Raw genomic sequence first — 25,531 nt, forward strand, 5'->3', positions numbered from 1 at the left:
ATGGTACGTGGGCCTGTGTTCTCATCCAGCTTGCTGTTTGGCCTGAGTTGTCCCAGTACTGGTGTAGAAAGGCTGGTGGGTGGGGCCCAGGCCCAGTACTAATAAGCTAGAAGAGGATTTTAAAATGGAACTTGCTAGCTCCATTGTCTTCATGGTAGAACAAGCTCCTCAAAACGGCTGCCACCATGGTCTGTGTCCCCAAGATGAGCTTCACTTGCCTCCTGCCTTTCCTAGAGGCTTTCCAAGATCAGCAGGTGGACCTGACCCAGGCTGTTTTCACATTACTGCTTTTGTCCTGGGTCTTGGAGCATGTGAGATTTTGTGTGCATCCTTTAAGAATGGAGTCTCAATTTCCTACAGACCTCTAGCTCTCCCAAAAAGTACACCCCACTGGCCTTCAAAGCCAAACTTTCTGGGGTCTTTTCTTCCCAGTGCAGAACCCCTGGGCTGGGGAGCCCATTGTGGGCTCTCTCCTTGGGGAGAACCTGTGCAGTTATAATTATCCTCACGTTTGTGGGTTGCCCACCCCCAGGTATGGGTCTTGACTTTACCATATCTCTTTCTCCTACTCATCTTGCTGTGCTTCCTTCTTTATATCTTTGGTTGTAGCAGGTCTTTTCTGCTTTTCAAGTCTTTCTCATCAATAGTTACTCTGCAAATAGTTGTAATTTTGGTGTTCCAGTGGGATGAGGTGCGCTCATGATCTTCCTACTCCACCATCTTTACCACTGTTTTCCAGCTCAGCAGAGTACTGTGTGATGATAAATTTTTCAGTGCTGCATGTAAAAATAGATCTTTTCTAGGTTCTTGAGGCACCTGAATTTCTTGACTCCTGGCACCCTTCTTCTCACTCTGCTACTCTCATCATAGACTTTTATATAAACCTGGTATGTTTAATCATTTCAGAAGTTGATAGTGGTCACAAAAGATTTGTAAATACTTTGCTAGTCCAGATTAGCAACAAAGAATATTTGTGATATTGCTTTTCTTATAGGTTAATGAAAATGGGAAAAGTGAAATTGTAGAGATTACAACTGGAGTACAAGCTTCAGAGACTTGGTGTCTAGAAAAAAATCCATATTACAAGGAAGCAAACAAAAATCCAAGCATTAAATTTAATTAAGGTAGAGAAAATCAGTGGACAGTTGCTCACAATTATTAAAATTATTACTGGAAAAGATGATATTATTTATAAATAAAACTTTGAATTATTCTCACTTTTTAAAATTTAATATCCAGATATAGTACTTTAGAATCCTCACATATATCCTTTAGAAATACAATGTGCTTTGTATCTGTAAGTTGCCTTAGAGACCCTCTAGCCTTTTCTCTTGTTGTTTGATGCATACGTTGGAATGTGAAGAGAAAAATGACTTTCTCAACCCCTTCAAGTTCTCATTCAGTGGGCAAGATGAAATAAGAATCTAGGTTAGAGGTTCAGAAGAATTTTTTATATAATACATTATGTGATTTTTTAAATTAAATGTAATATTTTAAATTGATAAATTGTATAGAAAACATGTAGTTTTGAAAAGTAACAAAATATCATTCATAATTCCATCTTTCGAAGGTAACCAGGACCAAAACATTGGTACAAATCCTTCAAATTATTTTCTGAACATACACCTCCCTCCCCAGGCCCCTCCCCCACATGCTCATTGATGAAAGTGGTAACATACTGTCTGTAATTTCATAAGCACCTTTTTCATTCTATAATTTGTGTTTATAATAATATTTTAAGCAAAATTTATCACTCATGACATAACCAATACACTAGCATAAGCTTAAAGTCCAAAAAGTATCAGGCATGGCTGAGATTTGAGTAATATTCACCATATTTTACCAATGTCATTCTATTTTTTTCCTAAACACATTACTTACCTTCAACTTCCTACCTTATTAAAAAGGTAAAGGAAAAAAATCAAAATTGTCCCCTTATTATTCTTTCCCATCATTGCATATTGTTCATTTCCTTCATAGTATTGATTATAATCTGTTATCCTCATTAGACAGTAAACCCCCGGAAGGCAGGAATGGGATCTAATTGTTTTCAACCATTTAAAGTCCTAGCACAAGGCTTGACACATAGTAAGAGCTTGGTAACTATTTGTGAGTGAATCTGCAAATCAGTCTGCTTAAAGAAGTAATATCCAGGCCATATGTACACAGTGGCACACTTATAGAGAAAACAAGTTTAGCATTGTATAAACAAATATGTTTGAAAATGTTTGACTTTTGTGAATAAAATATAGGCCTTCTGAGAATATATATATGTTTTCAGTACACAGAGAAGTAACATTAGTACTAATTGTATTAGGTAAGACATCAAATCCAAAATCAGAATGCCTGCTTGCAAATCCCAGCTCCACCATTAATTAACTAGGCCAGTTAATTAACTCTATCTCAGTTTTCTCATCTGTAAAATGGAGATACTAGTACCCTCTTTACAGGACTATTTGAGGATTAAATGAGGTAAAACATATAAAACAGTTGCACTTATTAAATGTTCTAAATAGTAATGATTATATTGTTATCATTACCATCCTTATTATTGTGGGCTCATCTGCGTGCATAGACTGCTCTGAAATTTGAGAGAAAGGAGATGTGCATATAAGAGATGGAAGAGAAAGAATACTAACATTTATGCTTACCATGGGCCTGCACTTTGTGAGGTGTTCTTAATGTATTATCCATATTTTACTCTTGAGAAAAATGTGTCTCAGAACTTTAATTTTCTCCTGGGTTTTTCACTAACCAACTTGGTACGCATGCATACTGATACTACAGGTTCCTCTCTTAACGAAGTTGTTTTTATTTGCCCTAACCTGCAGTATTCTTCTTGTTTTCCCTGTATGAAAAATCTCACTGCATCCCTCAGCCACCAAACAAGTATCCACATTTCCTCAAGACTCCACTCAACTAGTACCTCTCATCATAATCATTGCCTTCATGCTTTTGTTTTATCATTTGCCATCAAAGTGAGGGTAGGTGTTTATAGATCAACTCCTCCATTTCACCATGAACTCCTTCGACTGGATTAGCAGCATTCTTGCACTGGGATAGTGATTATTAAGTGTTGAGTGGGAGGAAGAGCAAAGGAGTGCGAGCAAGAGGGTGGGAGACATAAATGGAAGCCAAGACAGTACTATGTGACGCTAAAACCTATGAAGCAGTGGACAGACTTTTCTCTCAACTTCATGCTGTGTTTCCTTAGTTCTTAGGAATTTAAAGTTAGTTTAGGTGAGGATAAAGAAGCAGTTCTTACACTTAATCTTCTCTTGGTATTTTCAGATTTGTGCTACGTTCTTGCAGGTAGAACCATGGACCACATTTGAAATTTCATTGTTTTGTTTTAATAATGTGATAGAAGAGTGCATAATAGAAGGAAAAAACAGATTTTGAGAAAAATATTTCTTACTAATAGAGTAAAATGTGTTTGTTGCAGAAAAGGGAAGAAGAAATTAAAATAACTACTGATAAAATGAGAAATATGTAGTGATCCTACTACCCAGAAATAACTGCCATGTAGCATTTCCATATGTGTTCTTCCTGTACTTCTTTTTTTTTGTTTGTATTAAATATACAACCGGGCTTCCCTGGTGGCGCAGTGGTTGAGAGTCCGCCTGCCGACGCGGGGGACACGGGTTCATGCCCCGGTCCGGGAGGATCGCGCATGCCGCGGAGTGGCTGGGCCCGTGGGCCATGGCCGCTGAGCCTGCGCGTCTGGAGCCTGTGCTCCGCGACGGGAGAGGCCACGGCAGTGAGAGGCCCGTGTACCGCAAAAAAAAAAAAAAAAAAGTTAAATGTACAACCAAAACATTTTTTATTTCTTATTTCCAAAACATGAAATCATAATAAATTTCTTTGAAAACATGAATTCGAAATAGCATATTGCATTTGATTTCATAAATGGATGAACATCCCCCAAACAACACTGACATATTTGAGAAAGCGAAAAGCTATGTTTGCTGTAGAAAATGATGACAAGAATGGCAACGGATAGAGCTAGAGAGGTGAGCAGGGAGAAGAAAATATGAAGCCATGTTGGCCCTGTCAAGTGTTTGGAGTTTTGTCCTAAGGATAATCAGAAAGACTAAGTGTGTTTAAGCAGGGAAGCGATGTGATCAGATCTGCATTCTGCGTTTGAGGGAGACCGAATGATGCAAGACTACCAGTTAGGAAGCTATTACAGTTACTTTGGACTAGGATGGTGGTATCAGAGAACAAAAGTAAAAACAGTATCAGGAGTAACTGGGAGGGAGCAAATGGAAAGAGAGAAGGGGAGAGAAACATGTACCACCTCACTATATTAATAACCAAGGAAACACAAACTAAAACAGTGAGATACCATTTTTCTCCTGTTTGGAAAAAAACTGTAAGCTGTAAATTATTGGCTACAATATGGGGAAGATTGTATTCTCCATACCCTTATGATGAGAATATAAACTATATAGCCATTGCCACCGTTTTATAAAAATGCTGGTGGAAGACACAAGAATCCTGAATTACAGATGAAGTATAGTTTTATACTCATAACAATAGAGTAGCCAGAACATCAGCAGCTTTGCATTGGTTTCCCAAGTCCTAATTCCCACAGGACAACTCAGAGAAGGCCGGGTAACATTTGCCCATGCAATGAGTTACATTATAGGGAAGAACTCTGAGCTTAGGGAAAGCATATTATACTGTAGGGTAAGCATGCCTTCCTTTTGCTCTGGAGGGAGACATGTCATCTTCCAAGAATGTTCACTATTTATGCTTGAAAAGATAGCGCAGAACAAAACAGAAATTGGGAGATCTGAAAAGAATTGTCTCCCAACACTACTTGGGAGTATTATCTCTATTCTTCAACCTTGAGAAACACTCATATAAGGAGTCATGTACAATGATACTCATTGCAGCATTATAATTGAAAAAGGAGAAAGCCTGGGTTTAGACGGAAGAAAGTCTTAACAGTGGGACATTTATACTGTGGTATTTTGTGCATTAACTAAAATGAGACAAATCTTTATATACAAAAATAATTCCACAGGACGTGTTTTTGTCTGAATAAATCAAATTACAGAGTATGTTATAATTTTTTTGGGTAAAAAACTGACATACAAACTAATCATATATTTGAAATTGAACTGGTACATACATGAATACATAAAAGAATAGACAAAAGATTTGGATGAATATACACCAAATTCATACAATTTTACCTTTAGATAAAGAAAAAGATGGACAAATATTGGAAGTAATGGACATTTTTGCCATTTTTTATAAAGTACATATTCATGTATAACTTGTTTAATTTATGAAAGTTAGCTGACAAGTCTTGGTAATTGTTAGATTTGAGGAAGGAGAAAGACAGGTGTCAAAACCCAGCTTAAGTTATCTGGCTTAATTAATTGGGTGGATGGTAGTGAAATTTGGAAGAATTGAAGACTTTAGAAAAGAAATAAGTATTTGGGGGGGTAATGGGAATGATGAGTTAACTTCAGAAGTGTTGGGTTTGGAGTACTTACGAGTCATTCAAATTCAGATGCTGAATGACTAGTTTGTTGTTACGGCCTGAATTTTAGAAAACTGGAAATTAAAATGAGTAGGGCAGCTACAAAATGGTGGTAACTGAAGCCACGTTGGTGAATGAGAATCTCTAAAAAGAGTATAGTGAAAAGATGACTCAAGACAAAACCTTGCAGGATTCCATCCTTTAATTGTTAGAGGAAACAGGGAGAGAAAAGGCAACTAGGAATAAGTGGCCAGAGATGTAGGAAACAAAACAAAACGTGAGAGTGTGTTACAAAGCAGAGGCTAGGTGACTGCCTGAGAAATAGTAGTCATATATGTCAAATGCTGCAATGTCTCTATTAGGATGATGAAGTCCTTTGATTTTTAGCAGCATAAAGGATGACTTATGAAATCAACATGATGAATTTTAATGAAATGTTAAGGAAAACAGCCAGAGTTGAATGGTTTGAGAGGTGAGTAGGAGGGGAACAAGGTAAGGAAACTTATAAAAATGTTTAGTTGAAAAAGAGGAGAGCAGTGGTGAAAGGTGACCGTTATAGGGAAACAAGCATCTATAGAGGTTTCTTTTAAGGAGAGAATCCTGAGTGGGTTAAAATTCAGATGGCAAGGAATCCAGTGAAGAGAGAGAGAGAGTGAATGAAAATTCAAGTAAAGGTGAGGATATAATGCAGGTGTCAACGGGCTTGTTCTGTAAAGATAAAGAGCCCACAAATCTATTGTAACAGGAAACAAAGGGGAAAAGGTGGGTGCTGGTTTGTGTAGGCTCTAAAATGGTGGAATGTTGAAGCAGCCCCGCTAGTGAATTCTAGTTTCTCAGCAGTAGATGGCATGATCATTTCTTGAGGGTAAGTGAGATTTGAAGACTTGAAGAGAGGGACATAATCTATGTGAAGCTCCGTGCTGTGGAGACTGTTGGATGGAGGATCTCCAGCATCCTCACCCTACCACACTGATTGATTCTGAAATGAGTTGTATATAGAGACTCCACATCGAGCCAAGTCACATTAAAACTCTCTTACGATTCTCACAACACATTCAAATTTGGTTCTTTTCCTGGCAATAATACTTAGAGACAGAAATTTAAACTGAAGAGTTAACCTTCTCCAGATTATGCACATGGATATGTATCTAACTAAACTGAAAGGCCAAAAGCATCCATCTTCCTGGAGTGCTGTCGGCTAAACAGTATCATAGAATTGGCTGGCTGCCCTTGATCCTAAAAACAATTCCTGTTTGCCTTTGTGTTGAGTTAAAGAGTCAGGCGTTTGCCTCCGATAATGGAGGTGTCTCTACTTTGTGCTTGGCCACTGCACCACCAGATGTATCACATAAATACTCTAACGGATAGTGGTGGACTAGAAACGTAGGAGATAATCTGATGCAGGCAGATGCTAGCAGTCAAGATTACTCAAGCTGTATTGAAATTTCCTTTGCACCTGGCACTGGAGGTGTTAGCCATGCCAGTTCAGTCCCCCCAACACAGATGTTCTTGTTGTACCACTTTGTATGTATAACATTTAGGTTTCTGCTCAGCTTTGCCATAGTACACATAAATACTGTAATCCAAAGACCACCCATTTATTAGTGCACCTGCATCTTCAACCAGATTTCTTTCATTCTTTTCAGTGAACGCTCCACATTTTTTAAAACATGAGACAGCTATAGGGTGAATAACCTTCCGTATCTGCCAGATAACTTAACAAAATGATGATGATGATGTTGATAATGATAAAAGTAACAATACCAGATCTCTCCCCTACTAAAATAATAATAAAATAAAACCGTTACTAAGACATGGAAGTAAACTGAACTATGTATAAGCAAAGATATTTTATTAACTTTTTTAAGCTTTTATTTCTGATCAGTGAAGATAGATTATATAAATAGATTATTTTGTTCAAAACTAAATTCTCCGTTTTTTTCTTCAAATGGGAGATTGGTAGAGCTTACCTCTTAAGGAGAGGATTTTCCTGTATGTGAACCTCTGAAGCCCCCATTTTAAATTAACAGGAGTGGGGCTCTGTGCAGCTGGAGACTGGATATGACCTCCTGAATACGGGATAAAAAAAATCTTTGGAGGGAGGCAAGATCATTACTCTAGAGAACAGACTTATGTAGTTGCTGTCCTACTGAAGTAGGGAAAGGGCATCAGACTGTTTGATCTTGTTTTTATAGTTGCAAGCTGTGTCTGTATCCTTCCAAATACCTAATTTTGAAATAACTCTCCATGAAAAGGAATTTCAATGCTACTTAATTTTGGTTTAGGGGGAGATGGAACTGCCTTTCATTATTCATTTGAAACAAATAAATGTTTAAACATGAGCTACATTTTAAAAATTGATGAGTGGTGATGGTTTTTAGAGTTTTTTTCATCAGTAGTAATAGTTTCCCAGGTTTATATTCATGTCCTGCTTACTTCCCACTCTGCATATGGCCACAATTATATTCTGTCTGAGATTTATACATGCACCCACAGAGAAAAAGGGAAACAATGCATTCCATTATATTACCCTGGTAATTTAGGAATTCATTGTGCAGAATATAGAGGCTATCAAGAAACCAGCTAATTAAGGGATGAAGTGGAAAGAAGAGGAGAATCCAAAAGGAAGAATGAAGAAGCAAAAGAAAGTAAATGAAAAAAATTAAAACTAGTCATATCCAGAAGGCTATGAATGTCCTTTTGTTTACTTCTGACAACTCTTGGGGCACTAGGATAGGGCTGAACAAACACTAGCAGTGTGTTCAGTGAATAGTTAGAGAATCAGGCTGGCTGCAGAGGTTACCTAGTAGTGCTGTATTCCAAAATTAAAGACATAAAGCTAGAATGCAGAAAAATGAAGAAGAAAGCAGTAAAAGCCAGTTTCCAAAATATTCTAAAATTAGTGCACTATTTCCGTTTAGAACTCTGATTCAATACAAAAATGCTGGCATATGTGTACACACAGGCAGAAAGAAACATGAATCCATAAATTAGAAGAAAGAAAGAAGAAGATGTATAAAGAGGAAGAAATCAGGGCTCTCTGGCAGTCACTGTCATCCAGTAAAATGGATGGAAGATGCTTGAAGTAGAACTTGAGCCTCCATTAATCCTTCCTGCCTCCTACTTCAAAAATGAGGATAAAATAGAATGTATTGTACTTCTTTATCCTAGACTAGTCTTTGTGCCTTTTGACTTTTTTAAGGCCTTCTAATACTGCACTCCCAGTCTAGAATCTAAAGTACTAATACTCACTATTCCTGTTCAACCCTTGGAATGCTTTCCTAGCTAAATGAAATGTTTTTATTGCTAACGATACTAACAACTACTGAAGACCTGTCTTGTACCAAGCATGGTGCTTTTCTGAATATATTGTCTTATAGATATTTTTATTTCATTTTACAAACAAAGGGACAGGTGCTTGCAAAGTCACACAATTAGTAACTTAGGGAGCAGAAGTGTGGTCTCAGATTTCATAAGGTTTGAATGTTTAATCACTAAAAACCTTTACTAAGAAGATAATAGAGTGGAGTTTTACAAACAAAATTCTGTAGACATATTCAAGGATCACATGAGAAATTGTGTTGATAAGTTGAAATTTTAAGAACACCAATTTTTTTTTTTTTTTTTTTTTGCGGTACATGGGCCTCTCACTGTTGTGGCCTCTCCCATTGCAGAGCACAGCCTCCGGACGCGCAGGCCCAGTGGCCATGGCTCACAGGCCCAGCTGCTCCGCGGCCTGTGGGATCTTCCCGGACTGGGGCACGAACCCGTGTCCCCTGCATCGGCAGGTGGACTCTCAACCACTGCGCCACCAAGGAAGCCCAAGAACACCAATTTTTAAAAATATGTTTTACTTTACTTTGAGGATATAGTATTGGGATGCATGTTTTTCTCCTTTTGTTCCACATTTACACTCTCACCCTACTTCCCAAGTACAGTAATGCAGTAGCACTAAAAAGTTGCCATCTCAGGATAAAATCATAGTCTTACTTTGACATATATATCAGGATTTTCAGTTGCAAACAACAGGATTCAGTCTAACTTGTGCAAGAAAGAAGGGATTTATTTAATGTTATTAGTAGCGCCAGTGTCTCTCAAAAGGACAGAGAATCAGGCCTAAAAGCTGCACTGCCAGGAACCACAGGCAAAGTGCATCACCTGACTTTTCCACAGGGAACTTGTCTGTCACTGCTTCTGTGTAGGAGTACAATGCCTTACCACAGAGATGAAGGACGCAGTATGCTACGCTCTGACACTCCTCCCACAGGAAACACTATCTCCATGCCATCCTGGCCAGAGTCATTTCTGCCTGGCACCTCCTTCTTCAAGCCACTGCATTCCAAACCAAAGCCTCACGCTGGTGCACCTGATTGGCGAAGCCCTTGTCCCAGCCTGGTGGATCACACTCTGGTGGGTCACATGCAGATCGATCACATGCTGGTGGGCTACACGCTAATGAATCATATGCTGACTCCAAAGAAGGCAGGGCAAGTGAGCTTCTGCTGTCTGGTAAAGGCAGATTTTATATTCCCGAAACATAGGGCGATTACTTTAAAAGTGGTAGGAACAAAAAAGCACAACAAATGTCTTCAGCACCCAATAAGAGAAACAATATAAAAGGTTAATTAAAAGTTCTTGCCAGAAAAAAAAAAAAAAAAAAAGTTCTTGCCGGGGCTTCCCTGGTGGCGCAGTGGTTGAGAGTCCGCCTGCTGATGCAGGGGACGTGGGTTCGTGCCCCGGTCCGGGAAGATCCCACATGCCGCGGAGCGGCTGGGCCCGTGAGCCATGGCCGCTGAGCCTGCGCGTCTGGAGCCTGTGCTCCGCAACAGGGGAGGCCACAACAGTGAGAGGCCCGCGTACCACACACACACAAAAAAGTTCTTGGCCACACCTTTAATCTCCATCTCATACATTTTTACCCTAATATTTATGTTTTCTGTAAATATCTGTCTTTCTCTTAGTTGAGTATTTGCTAGTGACTGCTTAAGTTGTACTTTACTACTGTTGTCTTATAAAATTTAGTTACCCATCAGAGATCTTGCTACAAAAATAGTTGAAAGAAGTGAATTTTATTCAGTATGAGGTTTACTTATATCTTAGAGTTTGCTGAACTTTAACATGTATTATATTATTTGATCTTTGCAATAATCCAATAAGGCAAGCATGTTAAATGACATTATTTCCACTTTACAGATTGAAGAAACTGGATTTCAGAGGGGTCTCAGTGCCAAAAACCTGATTATGCTCTCTGCTACATAAAATATTTCAGTGGAGGGCCAACAGCCCTTCAACATAAATTCAAACTCTTTAAGATAGTTTATAAAACCATGTGCCCAGCACTTGCTTACTTTCTAAACCTAATTTGCCTTTTCCCTCATAACCCTTGAACTTCCATGCTGCAGCCATATTGAACAATTTCTGAGTTATTTTAAGCATCAGGATTTATCTCACCTTTCTTTTGCCCTTACACATGCTGTGGCTCTGCCTGAGTCCACCCTTGCCTATCTGTTCACCTGACTGAGTCTCATTCTCAGGTTGTTGCTGACACGTGAGTTCCTCTGGGAAATCTGCCCTTAAGGATTTCCCTTCCGACAAGCTACCTAATTAGCCCTGTCTTAATCCCTGTCACCTTTTCTCATTTGGTGTTTTAATGAACTGTTTGCCTGTATGGATTCCCCACACCACCTCCTCTCTTTATTAGGCTAGAATCTCTATGAGGACGCATACCATGCCTTTCTAATTCATCTCAAAAATGCCAACTCTTTAAGGAATTGACAGCTTTTATTTAGTACACACATTTTTCTTTTGAATATGTGCATTATTAAGTTAATTATCACCTGGTTAGTATAAAATAGCAGGAATTACGTTATTCAAAGTCTATAGTTTTTCTTGCTTACATCTATCTGCCTATTCATCTCTCTGTCTGCATTCTGTCAAGTTTATACACAACATATTATTATTTGACTTGTCTGCCTGTATTTTGCCATTCCCAGTTTTACGGATATAGTAAGACTCTTCCACATTCCAGCCTGGGACTTTTTGCAATTAGCATTCTAAGCTCAGAAGGCAAAGACACAAATGGCAAGTGAGGCCAGAAGTGAAACACTGTGGGCAGGAACTTGTTTGAACCAGACAAGGAGATTTGCAAGATGGGCAGGTCAGCCCAGCGTTGCCGGATCTTCCAATCTTTCAAGAATCTGAGAATTACATGTTTATGTGGACTCTACTTATTTTCTAAAAAATGTTAACCAGAATGGAAGAAAAATATTTGCAAACTATGTGCCTGATTAAGAGTAAATATCCAAAATGTAGAAGGAAGTCCCACAACTCATTAGCAAAACCAGAACAAAAATACAGTAGGCATTTCTCCAATGAAAGTATATAAATGAAGAATAGGTATATGAAAAGGTGTTCAACATCGCTGATCATCAGGGAAATATGAATCAAAACCACAGTGCCATATCACCTCGCACCTGTTAGGATGGCTATTCTTTTTAAAAAAGAAAGAAAAAAGTGTCGGTGAAGATGTGGAGAAAAGGCAGCCCTTGTAAACTGTTGATGGAAATATAAAAATTGGTGCAGCCACTATGGAAAACAGTATGGAAGTTCCTCAGAAATTAATAGAACTACCATATGATCCAGCAATTCCACTTTTGGGTATATTTCTAAAGGAATTGAAATCGGAATCTTGAAGCAGTATCTGTATTCTCATGTTCATTGCAGCCTTATTCACAATAGGGAAGACATGGAAGGAACCTAAATGTTTATTAATGGATGAATGGATTAAGAAAATGTGGTATATACATACAGTGGAATATTGTTCGACCCTAAAAATGAAGGAAATCCTGCTATTTGTGACAGTATGGATGGAATGGAAGACTTTATGCTAAGGGAAATAAGCCACACAAAGAAGAACAAATACTGCATGATCCCACTTATATGAGGAATCTAAAATAGTCAAGTTCATAGAAGTAGATCATAGAAATGGGGTTACCAGGGACTGGAGGGGAAGGGAAACAGGTAGGTGTTGTTCAAAGGGTGCAAAGTTTCAGATGTACCAGAAGAATAACTCCTAGAGATCTAGCGTACGGCATAGAGCCTATAGTTAACTACACTGTATTGTATACTTTACAAGCTTGCTAAGAGAATAGATCTGAAGTGTTCTTATCACCAAAAAAGAGGGGAGGAAACTTTGGGAACTGATGGATGTTTGTGCCATAGATTGTGGTGATGGTTCCACGGGTGTATACTTATTTCCATACTCATCAAATTGTATACATTAAATATATACAGCTTCCATATGTCAATTACACTTCAACTGAGTGGTTTTAAAAAAAGAAAAAGAGGGCTTCACTGGTGGCGCGGTGGCTGAGAGTCCGCCTGCTGATGCAGGGGACACGGGTTTGTGCCCCGGTCCAGAAATAAAAGATGTTAACAACAATTAAAAATTTTAGAACATGTTATAGTACGAGTCAAACAAGTCTGCGTAGCAGATTCAGCCCTCTGGCCAACAATTTGTGACTTTTGCTCTCTGAAGAGATAATATGAGATGTTCCAAAGAAAGAGGAACTTTTAGGGAAAAGGAAAGAGAGAGGAGAGGTTCTGCTAGGCCAGCCAGGGGAAAAGGTTGCTGTGGGTGTGTCCTAAGAACAGTATAGCACCACAGTCGGCTCCCTGGAAGAGTCCTGAGAAGGTGGTAAGATGTCCTCAGATGGAAGAGCTGGGAAAAAGCCCCAGAACAAGTCTCCACAAGTTTCCTCAGTCCCACATGTTCCTGGCATCAGAATGCAAACATGTACACTGTGAATAACAGTGGCAAGATGACACTGAGAGGCTGTTTTCAAATTTTCCTGGCTATTATACAACCTTTAAAGAGGAAATTGTTCTTTAAAATACCTGAGATGAAATTTACAGAGAAGATGGAGTAATGGGAAAATGGAGACAGAATTAAGTTGATTAACAGGAAATAAAGACTATGATATTTTTGTTAAACACCTGACGTGGGCTGATACACACACATATATACACCCACAGAATGCTTTATTCAAATGATTAAAATTTTTCCAAATAAAACTACATCCCCTAATTTCAAAGAGTTACATGAAAATAACTACCAGAGATAAAGAACAGAAACAATTCACCTGATATATTTCTTTTTCTCCTTGAATCGATCCACTTGAGCATATGTTCCCCTCCCATACCCATGACCCTGCTTTTAATATCCTTTTTTGTGTGGAAAGTAATAGCTAACCTTTTGTTAAAACAAGGGAACTGGCTCTCTCATGACATTTCAAAAACACTGGCTAATCTCCTTTTAGCCGGTTCTAAGAACTTGAACCTTTTAGTTCTCATGGGCAAAGAGCCAATGAAGATTTTTATGAGACAATTTAGATCATATTAACTCTTCACCAAATCGTAAACCATATATTTTCTCAGCAGTTTTATATTTCCCAATTTAAAATGTGTGTGGGGAATGGGTCTCATGTAATGGACTGAAGTATGGCCACTGACTTAACCAGAAACCTCAGGCTAATCATTTCCTCGCTCATTTTTGTCTAGATAGACGCACACACATAAGACACACTTAGAATGTTCAGTTTACCGAGGGCTACTTGTAGATATGTGTAGAAGAGCTGCAATAAATCAGAACAGTTAAGCCTTATGTCATGTCAGAGTTGAACATGCTTGCATATATTAGGCCTTAGTATACAAGTTTCCATATGAAGCACTTGCACCTCATTTATTCCATCTAAATAAACCTCTTCACATTTCCTACAGCTTCATGACATTTTCCAGCGCCCAAGTGTTTATGATGGTATAGGATGTGCTCTGTAAAATCTGAGGAGATACCATTCACTTGACAAGGATGTGAATGGTGACCCTAGAGAGCTGTGGTATACAACCTGGACAGCTGCACGCACTGGCCTACAGCTTTAGTGACCTCTAGGATCAGAAGCTTTTCTTTTTGTTACTGTATCCTTGGCTGGCTCACTCCAATTTAAATGCTTTAATGCTGAATATTTCTGGTTTATACATATGAAACTTCTCTAAACATGGATGAATCATTTGCTGCCCTTGGAATTTATTCATTATCAGAATAGAAGTATAAGAATGAGATAAAATCAAAATATATATCCATCTCTAAGTGCTATTATTGATTTTATAGTTTATTATTTGCTCCTTATTCCAATTTATTATTGGCTAATCCAGTTATCAGTATTGGGGAAAATCCTGAGAATGTTCTTGTGTGTGTCCTCTAATGTGGCACAGAAAACTTTAGAGTATAGAAAGAATAAAAGTTGGAACATTTTTTTGGGAGGGGGGCTACTGTTCTTTCTGATACTGGCCCGCAAGAAGAGATTATTCGCACATCTGTTGGTTTTTCTTTTCACGTTGCACACATTTGCACCTTTTTTTTTAATGTTGACTGAATCACTTAATTGTGGAGGAGCATTCATTTTAATGTAAATCTTACAGTATTACATGAGTGAATGTATGAAAATAGCTTGGAACAGTTTAAATTGGGCAGAATTCTGCTTTGATCATAATGTGCCTCTTCAGCATTAAAATAAACTTGCAACATATGCTGAAAACCATGTGTAATAAGTAAGTGCCTCTTGCATGGTGACTTATCTGGGAAAAATAAATCATCATTTAATAGAATTCAAAATTCATAAAATACTCCTAACAACTGACAATGTGAGGATATGATTAGCATCTTAGAATGACAAGTACCTATTTCTAATTTAAAGAAAGAATTTTTAAATTTTAAAAATGTTATCAAATTATAATCATTTTTGGAGGAGCTTCAAGATGGCGGAAGAGTAGGACGCGGAGATCACCTTCCTCCCCACAAATACATCAGAAATGCATCTACATGTAGAACAACTCCTACAGAACACCTACTGAACGCTGGCAGAAGACCTTAGACCTCCCAGAAGGCAAGAAACTCCCCCACGTACCTGGGTAGGGCAAAAGAAAAAAGAATAAACAGAGTCAAAAGAATAGGGATGGGACCTGCACCAGCGGGAAGGAGCTGTGAAGGAGGAAAGGGTTCCACACACTAGAAAGCCCCTTCATGGGCAGAGACTGCGGGTGGCGGAGGGGGGAAGCTTCAGAGCCACGGAGGAGAGCGCAGCAACAGGGGTGCGGAGGGCAAAGCGGAGAGATTCCCGCACAGAGGATCGGGGCCGACCAGCACTCACCAGACCAAGAGGCTTGTCTGCTCACCTGCCGGGACAGGCGGAGGCTGGGAGCTGAGGCTCGGGCTTCGGAGGTCGGATCCCAGGGAGAGGACTGGGGTTGGCGGCGTGAACACAGCCTGCAGGGGCTTAGTGCACCACAGCTAGCCAGGAGGGAGTCCAGGAAAATGTCTGGAGCTGCCAAAGAGGCAAGAGACTTTTTCTTGCCTCTTTGTTTCCTGGTGCGCCGCTTAAAGGAGCTCCAGAGACGAGTGCAAGCCGCTGCTATCAGCGCAGACCCGAGAGACGGGCTTGAGGTGCTAAGGCTGCTGCTGCCGCCACCAAGAAGCCTGTATGCAAGCACAGGTCACTATCCACACCCCCCTTCCGGGGAACCTGTGCTGCCCACCACTGCCAGGGTCCCGTGATCCAGGGACAACTTCCCCGGGAGAACGCACGGCACGCCTCAGGCTGGTGCAACGTCACACTGGCCTCTGCTGCCGCAGGCTCGCCCCATATCCGTACCCTTCCCTCCCCCCGGCCTGAGTGAGCCAGAACCCCCCAATCAGCTGCTCCTTTAACCCCGTCCTGTCTGAGCGAAGAGCAGATGCCCTCAGGCGACCTACACGCGGAGGCGGGTCCAAATGCAAAGCTGAGCCCCAGGAGCTGTGCCAACAAAGAAAAGAAAGAGAAATCACTCCGAGCAGCCTCAGGAACAGTGGATTAAATCTCCACAATCAACTTGATGTACCCTGCATCTATGGAATACATGAATAGACAACAAATCATCCCAAATTGAGGAGGTGGACTTTGGGAGCAACGATATATTTTTTTTTCCCTTTTTTTCTTTTTGTGAGTGTGTATGTGTATGCTTCTGTGTGAGATTTTGTCTCTATAGCTTTGCTTTTACCATTTGTCCTAGGGTTCTGTCTGTTTTTTTGTTGTTGTTTTTCTCTATTTCTTAAAAAATATTTATTCTTAACAATTATTTTTTATTTTAATTATTTTATTTTATTTTACTTTATTTTATTTTATCTTCTTCTTTCTTTCTTTTTTTTTTTTTCTCCCTTTTTTTCTGAGACGTGTGGATGAAAGGCTCTTGGTGCTCCAGCCAGGCATCAAGGTTGTGCCACTGAGGTGGGAGAGCCAAGTTCAGGACACCGGTCCACAAGAGACTTTGCAGCTCCGCGTAATATCAAACGGTGAAAATCTCCCAGAGATCTCCATCTCAACACCAATACCCAGCTCCACTCAATGACCAACAAGCTACAGTGCTGGACACCCTATGCCAAACAACTAGCAAGACAGGAACACAACCCCAAACAGTCATAAAGATCAGATCAGAAATTAATGAAAAAGAAATGAAAGAATTGATACCAAAGATCAGTAAAACTAAAAGCTGGTTCTTTGAGAAGATAAACAAAATTGATAATCCGTTATCCATACTCATCAAGAAAAAAAGGGAGAAGACTCAAATCAGTAGAATTAGAAATGAAAAAAGGAGAAGTAACAACTGACACTGCAGAAATACAAAGGATCATGAGAGATTACTACAAGCAACTATATGCCAATAAAATGGACAACCTGGAAGAAATGGACAAATTCTTAGAAATGCACAACCTTCCAAGACTGAATCAGGAAGAAATAGAAAATATGAACAGACCAATCACAAGCACTGAAATTGAAACTGTGATTAAAAATGTTTCAACAAACAAAAGCCCAGGACCAGATGGCTTCACAGGCAAATTCTGTCAAACATTTAGAGAAGAGCTAACACCTATCCTTCTCAATCTCTTCCAAAATACAGCAGAGAGAGGAACACTTCCAAACTCATTTTACGAGGCCACCATCACCCTGATACCGAAACCAGACAAAGATGTTACAAAGAAATAAAACTACAGTACAATATCACTGATGAAAATAGATGCAAAAATCCTCAATAAAATACTAGCAAACAGAATCCAACAATACATAAAAAGGATCATACACCACGATCAAGAGGGATGCAAGGATTCTTCAATATACGCAAATCAATCAATGTGATACACCATATTAACAAATTGAAGGAGAAAAACCATATGATCATCTCAATAGATGCAGAGAAAGCTTTTGACAAAATTCAACACCCATTTATAATAAAAACCCTCCAGAAAGTAGGCATAGAGGGAACTTTCCTCAACATAATAACGGCCATATATGACAGACCCACAGCCAACATTGTCCTCAGTGGTGAACAATTGAAATCATTTCCACTAAGATCAGGAATAAGACAAGGTTGCCCACTCTCACCACTGTTACTCAACATAGTTTTGGAAGTTTTAGACATGGCAATCAGAGAAGAAAAAGAAATAAAAGGAATCCAAATTGGAAAAGAAGAATTAAAGCTGTCACTGTTTGCAGATGACATGATACTATACATAGAGACTCCTAAAGATGCTACCAGAAAACTGCTAGAGCTAATCATTTTATTTGGCAAAGTAACAGGATACAAAATTAATTCACAGAAATCTCTTGCATTTCTATACACTAATGATGAAAAATCTGAAAGAAATTAAGGAAACACTCCCATTTTCCATTGCATCAAAAAGAATAAAATACCTAGGAATAAACCTACCTAAGGAGGCAAAAGACCTATATGCAGAAAACTATAGGACACTGATGAAAGAAATTAAAGATGATACAAATAGATGGAGAGATATACCATGTTCTTGGATTGGAAGAATCAACATTGTGAAAATGACTCTACTACCCAAAGCAATCTACAGATTCAATGCAATCCCTATCAAACTACCACTGGCATTTTTCACAGAACTAGAACAAAAAATTTCGCAATTTGTATGGAAACACAAAAGACCCCGAATAGCCAAAGCAATCTTGAGAAAAAGATGTGGCACGTGTATACAATGGAATATTACTCAGCCATGAAAAGGAATGAAACTGAGTTATTTGTAGTGAGGTAGGTGGACCTAGAGACTGTCATACAGAGTGAAGTAAGTCAGAAAGAGAAAAACAAATACCATATGCTAACACATATATATGGAATCTAAAAAAAAAGAAAGAAAATGGTCAGAAGAACCTATGGGCAAGACGGGAATAAAGATGCAGACCTACTAGAGAATGGACTTGAGGATACGGGGAGGGGAAAGGGTAAGCTTGGACGAAGTGAGAGAGTGGCATGGACATATATACACTACCAAATGTAAGATAGATAGCTAGTGGGAAGCAGCCACATAGCACAGGGAGATCAGCTCGATGCTTTGTGACCACCTAGAGGCGTGGGATAGCGAGGGTGGGTGGGAGACGCAAGAGGTAAGAGATATGGTGACATATGTATATGTATATCTGATTCACTTTGTTATAGAGCAGAAACTGACACACCATTAAAAAGCAATGGTACTCTAATAAAGATGTTAAAAAAATTATAATCATTTTTGGAAACATTTGAAAACAAAACATTTAGTTGGTAGTTATATAATACTTTATTGTATTATAGACTTAATCCTAATTTACTTATGCTATTTAACATATACCAACGAAAGTGGCCAACTGATTTCAATCTTTACAGTAGTCAGTAAAAATAATGAAGTTATCAATATTTTGAATCATGTCGAAGGTTGAGAAGAATTAGTAATGACAAAGGAGTTTCCAAAAACAAAATGGCTAGATAAGAAGAGTTTTTGCCTTTGAAAATTACCTTGACATTATTAACTAATGACAGTTATCCAGATTCCAAAGAATCTTTCCACCAGTATGCTTGAGATGCAGGGAGTAAATGTAATATCCTGAGAAGAACCCTAGACACCCTAATTTATCTTCTGTGACTTCTTTTCTCCCTCTATAAAATTGTATCAGTAAGAAATCTTCCATTGCAAGTTAAAAAAAAGTTCATCTAACAATGGCTTAACCATAGTTCTTAATACTATGAGTGTATTAAATCATGAAAAAATGTGGGAAACAAAACAGAGCCAGGTAAATGTAAGAAGTTACTATATAAAAGATAATCTATGAATATTTATCTTTAATCAAAAACAATACGTTGTTTGTCACTTCAAGAATGTTTCTCTAAAATCATGAGGCTTTTTTTTCCCAGCGAGTACTCATTATAAAACAAATTCAAAGGTGAGTCTGTCTTTTTTTGGAAGACTTATAGAGGCCTATCAGAAAAGCTTCAAGTGTACTTAATACAGTACATTTTTACTAATTTAACGTATGCTTATTAATTGTCTGCTGTGTGCCAGGTTGTACATTTGGGGATCTAGAAACAAAACAAAACAACAGCAAACTCCAAAACAGCAGTGTATGATTCTCAACCTTTTAAGATTTTAAGTTAATTTAGAGATAGTGTTCATATCTATAGATATGTTTTCTCCAAGCAGTCCTCTCTGGACTTTCACAGGGCTCTTTGTGAATGTCCCACAGAGACCATGATATCAGCATATCCTAAGCCAAACTCACCCTGTTCTCTGCTTTCCCACTGGCTTTCCGCCAGCTTTCCTCATCTTGGTTGATAGCATTGCCATCGGCTTGCATCACGAGCATGAACCCGGACATCATCGTCCCTTCCAACACTCCCCATCTCCCAGTTCACGACACTGCCAGTGCTATCTCCGACGCAACTTTCCCTTCCATGCACATGGTCGTGGCCTTATTTATGTCTTTGTCATCCCTCACCAGGGTTATTTCAGCGATGCTCTAACTGACCACTCTGCTTCTTACCTCCTTTCTTTGCAGTCTATCTTCCACATCACTCCCTAAATGTTACTTTTAATTTTAAATGTAATCACTTCTCTACTTAGTTTAGAAATCTTAACTGGCCCTCCGTCAAATGCAGGGAAAACCAAGGATCCAATCAAGGTTTATAAGGCCCTTCATGACTGAGTCCTCATTACCTCATTTCTCACAACTCTTCCTCGTGCTACTTACAGTCCAGGAAAATGGAGACTTTTATAATTCACTGAACATACCATGTCATTTTAAATGTCATTGTGTTTCCATACTCTTTTCTCATCCTGGAAGAGCTTCACTTAACCCAGCATCAGAAAACTAAAATTTACCATCAATATCATCAGTCCAGAAAGACTTCCCCTAAACTTCTGCTATCCAAATTCTCCCCACCCCAGCTACCATCCATAGAATTAAACACTCAGCATTTTTGTCAGTGTATACATAGAATATGTGTCTATTGTAGCACTAAGTATGCTATGTTACAGTTTTTTGTTTTTGTTGTTTTTTTTTTTTTACTCTTTTTATCCTTTCTCTTAAGGATACTAACACGTTTGAAGTTAGGAACTGTAACATCTTTCACATCAGTCTCAGTTGCTTTCCACAGTACCTGGGATATATTGATCTACTGAGAATCTGTTTGGTATTCAGTGTAATTTTGTAGCATGAAATGAATGGATAAATGAGCAATGAATGTTAGTTATTCTGAAACAATATGTATGATATAACAAAATACAGAGATGAACTTTAAACCAGGAAAATAAAAATTCTTGCCAAAATTCCTAATCAGGATGGAACAAAATGAGATCATCGGAAATTCATAATAGCTATGTAAAAATGGGGATTACTTTTATGAGTAGTGGGGGGGAATCATAATTGGACTAAAATATTGGTAATGATTATGCTCAACAGTTAGGAGCTCTCATATAGTCCATTAGGCAATGAGATGACCAAAGTGAAAAGTGACATGTGTCATTTTTTAACTGCTTGGTCTTGCACTCCAGGTCCATTTTTAACTGCTAGGTCTTGCACTCCAGGTCCACCTTATGTGAATCTTTGTTACTGTGTTTGCTGCCTCACAGTGTGGGTTGAGTGTCAAAAGGGTCATAAAGATAGAGTGTTTTTATAACATTTAGCAGCGGGTTGGTGACATAAAAGAAAGCATTACAGAAGAGGTGTTATTAAACTGAACCTTAAAGGACTAACAGAGTTTACTTTAGAGAGGAAAAAGCTTTCCTTAATATTGAGGAGTAGAGTAGTAGCAATGGGACCTATTTTAGGGAACAGAAAAATAGTAGTTTGAACAAGGTGTGAACAAGAGGAACATTGGAAATAAAGTTAAGATTATGGCTAGCTGAATGCCAAGGTTCTTGCACTTTAGTGAATACAAATCAATGAAATGTGTCAGGGAAGGAGAATGATACCACCAGAGTACACTGAGGAGGGTGAATCTGGCAATGCTAAGAACCGGAAGTCATGACACTCAGGTGCCATTCAGTTGTAAGTGAGGGAAACCCAATTCAACTGGCTAAATAACACTACCGAATGTAAAATAGTTAGCGGCTTCCCTGGTGGCGCAGTAGTTGAGAGTCCGCCTGCCGATGCAGGGGACGCGGGTTCGTGCCCCGGTCCGGGAGGATCCCACGTGCCGCGGAGTGGCTGGGCCCGTGAGCCATGGCCGCTGAGCCTGCGCGTCCAGAGCCTGTGCTCCGCGACGGGAGAGGCCACAACAGTGAGAGGCCCGTTTACCGCAATAGTTAGCTAGTGGGAAACAGCAGCATAGCACAGGGAGATCATCTCGGTGCTTTGTGATGACCTAGAGGGGTGGGATAGGGAGGATGGAAGGGAGGCTCAAGACAGAGGGGATATGGGGACATGTGTAGGGATATGGGGACATGTGTATGCATATGGCTGATTCTCTTTGATGTACAACAGAAACTAACACAGTATTGTGAAGCAATTATACTCCAATAGAGATCTATTAAAGAAAAAAAACACTAGACTGTTATTTTAAATGTTTGAAATGATTTTGGAAGATAGAAAGTGTATATATTTGGTCATATAGAAAAAAAAAAAAAAATCACTGGCAAGGTTCAGGAATGGCTGAATCTAAGTGCTCAAACAATTTATTAACCAGAATGGCTCCTCCCAGGTAGTAGCATGTTGCCCTCTAGGAGCTCCAGACCTATGTTCATTTTTGAACCTACACTGAAATGTGAACTTCTGCTTCCCAAAGATTGTATTCAGTCTTTATTTATGTTTTGCTCACCCACTGTATCCTTAGCACCTAGCTTAGCAACTGATATGTATGATTTTAATTTTTCTCTGATATTTTTTGTTTTGACATTTTTGTTTTTGTTATTCCTGAGATTATAATAAGCATGTGGAAAATAACAAATGTCTTATTTTCTAATATTCTACCCAGAGATCTAAAATATCGTATACTTTATTGTATACTTTGTCATCACTACTACTTTTATTTCAAAACTCATAAAGAGTAACAGTTAAGTTATTGTATTAACTTAATAGAGTAATAAAGATATTCTTTACAGTAGACTGCCCCTAGCCCAGTTATGGTACAGCTTTGTTCTACATACCAGTTCAATCCCACTGAATTTTTGGTTCTGTGTGTCTTGCACCAGAAACACCGGGGCATCATCTCTTCATCCTCATTCCTTGTGGAAATAACACGAGTCTGGGTTTTACTTCTGCCCCTGGGTTGACAGTGAGCCCGATCCTATCCCAAGAAGCCTGCAGAACGCTGACCTAGTTTCTCTATCCCCCTTTGACTCTAAGCTGGAAATGCTCTTTGCTTCACCTTTTGGAAACTGAGGTTCAGGGGGCTGACAGCAGTGTTGTGGGTAATAAAGTCTTGGGTCTCTGACTCCAGAAATTCATGTTTCCTGCCAGACTTTCCCAAATTGTGGAAAGCTAACATGTTAGCTTTCAAGAAAGGTAAACTTCTTGTCAGTGATATACATTCCGTAATGAAGAGTTCTCCTCTCACATGGGTTCTCTCTAGACACCTGCTCTTTAATTCTTCCTTATTATTCTCATTCCTTGGCTTCAGAAATTTCTTCTTTTTATTGATGATCATTGCAGAACAGAGTCTTTTTACTTGCAACTTAAATTAACATTCCATTATGAATCTGTTTAGTCCCAAATGCTAGTTTTATTGAATCCTTTGCTAAAAGAAAAAAAATAAAATAAGGAAAGAACTGAATATCTGAGTACAGCTCTGAGATTCTACCAAATAATTCAGCTCTTTGACCTGATCCCCACATACTTCAAGCCCAAGAGTATGAATTTGTCAGTCCAGAATGAGTCCCTAGGCTCATTTCCCTTGCATACATGGGTCTGTTTCACACCTACTGACCTTAGTTAGGTAGCCTACATCAGAGAGAAGTTGAAAATCCTTTTGTAACGTTTGCTCAGTAATATGTATGTACCTTTCCACTGGATGGGTGCATACCTACCAACTTGTCCAACAGAAGCCACTAGTAGGTATTCTTTGAAATGTGAATCTCAGCTATACAAATACTATTTGAGGAATAGAACTTTCTAATAATATTTTTCCAGTGAAATTGATACTCATTCTGCATTTTTACCCAACTAAGAGGAAGAAAATGAATAGGAAGGTTCTGCACAGGAGCTTTAAACTATCGGGTAAAAGTGGCGATCGGTCCAAACACATTAAAATTCTATTTTCCTTTCCAAGTGTTTGCTGCAGATGACCCCCACTGATCTTAAATATATTTCTGTATCTGTAACTGAATAGAGGTTTTCCGTACAGCATGTTCTAATGGCACTCTGGCCTTTAGCCAACAAGGCACTGAATAAGACTATTTTTAAAATACAGAAACTGGGAACAGCTGCAGCAATCAAATTTGATAAAAACAGAGAGGAACTTTGCTTTTTTTTTATGATTTGTCCAAGTTTAGACTTCTTTCATAGAACTGCTTTTGTTCAGTTGTATGAAGGGCTACAAGACCAATACAGTGAAGCCCTTTTAAATAAATAACTTTTAAAAGTATACTACTAAATAGAATAAATTTTCTTTGTACCGAGAGTATCAACACAGTAGTACTTTAAACTATTTTTTAAAAAGGATATATCTCTTATATGAGGAGGTAGGAGAAGAATGAATTATATTCGTACATTTTGTACTATGAAAGAGGTTTTGGCTTCCACTACCCCCAAAGGCACTCCTTGAAAGGGGAGATAAAGTCCTGAGTTTCTCAGTTTGGAAATCTGAAAGTTTACATTTGAACTTCTCTTACGTTCTCAAGTGTTGTTAGGGATGAACATACTTTGAATGTTCCATTTCTGCTTTTCATGTTACTATTAGTCATGAATGTTGTTGCTGTATTTCCTAAAAGATGAATTAGTATCAGTGTAGTTCTTTTATAAAGATAAAATGACATGCTTTTTAAAATGTAAAGAAAAACTTTTTCACAGAGACCTTTTGTACTTATTTGAATCCCTCAACATGTCTACAAACAAGGGCTTATTCTTTATTTTTTAAAAATTCAAGCTCTTTGGAAACTTGTCAGTACATGATTAATAAGCACCATGAGGTGAATAGACACTGAAAATCTCCTACACAGTAATAGGTTACAAGTTCTCTCTTCTAAGTGATTTCACGTGTGGAATGGATTTCTCTGCTAACTTTGTAATTGACATGACAAAGGATATTGAATTTCTTATAAGTATTTACAAATGGGATTAATTTAAAAAGGCCATCCAAATAAAACTACTTATGTCAACATTAATTCAATTTAGTAATCCAAGATGTAATATAATTCTTCTTCTGTAGCTATAAAGTCATGAAACAGAATTCTCTTACAGCATAAGAAAGAAAAGAGGGAGGATATGTACAAAACAGAAGAATTCAGGTGTGTTTAAATCTATACTAACTTGTCAACCGGTAGCCTGTTAAAGATGTTGGCCCATCTGTCTATAATCTACCATAAGCCTAAAAGAATGAAAAGCCAAATGAAGCAGTGTCTTCTCTGACTTGAATGAGTCAAGAAGCGTTCATCGGGCTTCCCTGGTGGCAAAGTGGTTGAGAGTCCGCCTGCTGATGCAGGGGACACGGGTTCGTGCCCCGGTCCGGGAAGATCCTACATAA

At 38.7% G+C, this 25,531-nt stretch overlaps 1 protein-coding gene across 6 annotated transcripts in view; it reads left to right on the plus strand.

Annotated features, from left to right (window-relative positions):
- DGKB (diacylglycerol kinase beta) overlaps positions 1-25,531 on the plus strand; it is a 639,375-nt gene that overhangs the window by 567,155 nt on the left and 46,689 nt on the right. The gene's annotated exons all lie outside the window — the stretch shown is intronic.

The sequence above is a fragment of the Neophocaena asiaeorientalis genome, unplaced genomic scaffold (assembly GCF_003031525.2).
Source record: "Neophocaena asiaeorientalis asiaeorientalis breed wild unplaced genomic scaffold, Neophocaena_asiaeorientalis_V1.1 scaffold70, whole genome shotgun sequence".
Taxonomy (NCBI): Eukaryota; Metazoa; Chordata; class Mammalia; order Artiodactyla; family Phocoenidae; genus Neophocaena; species Neophocaena asiaeorientalis.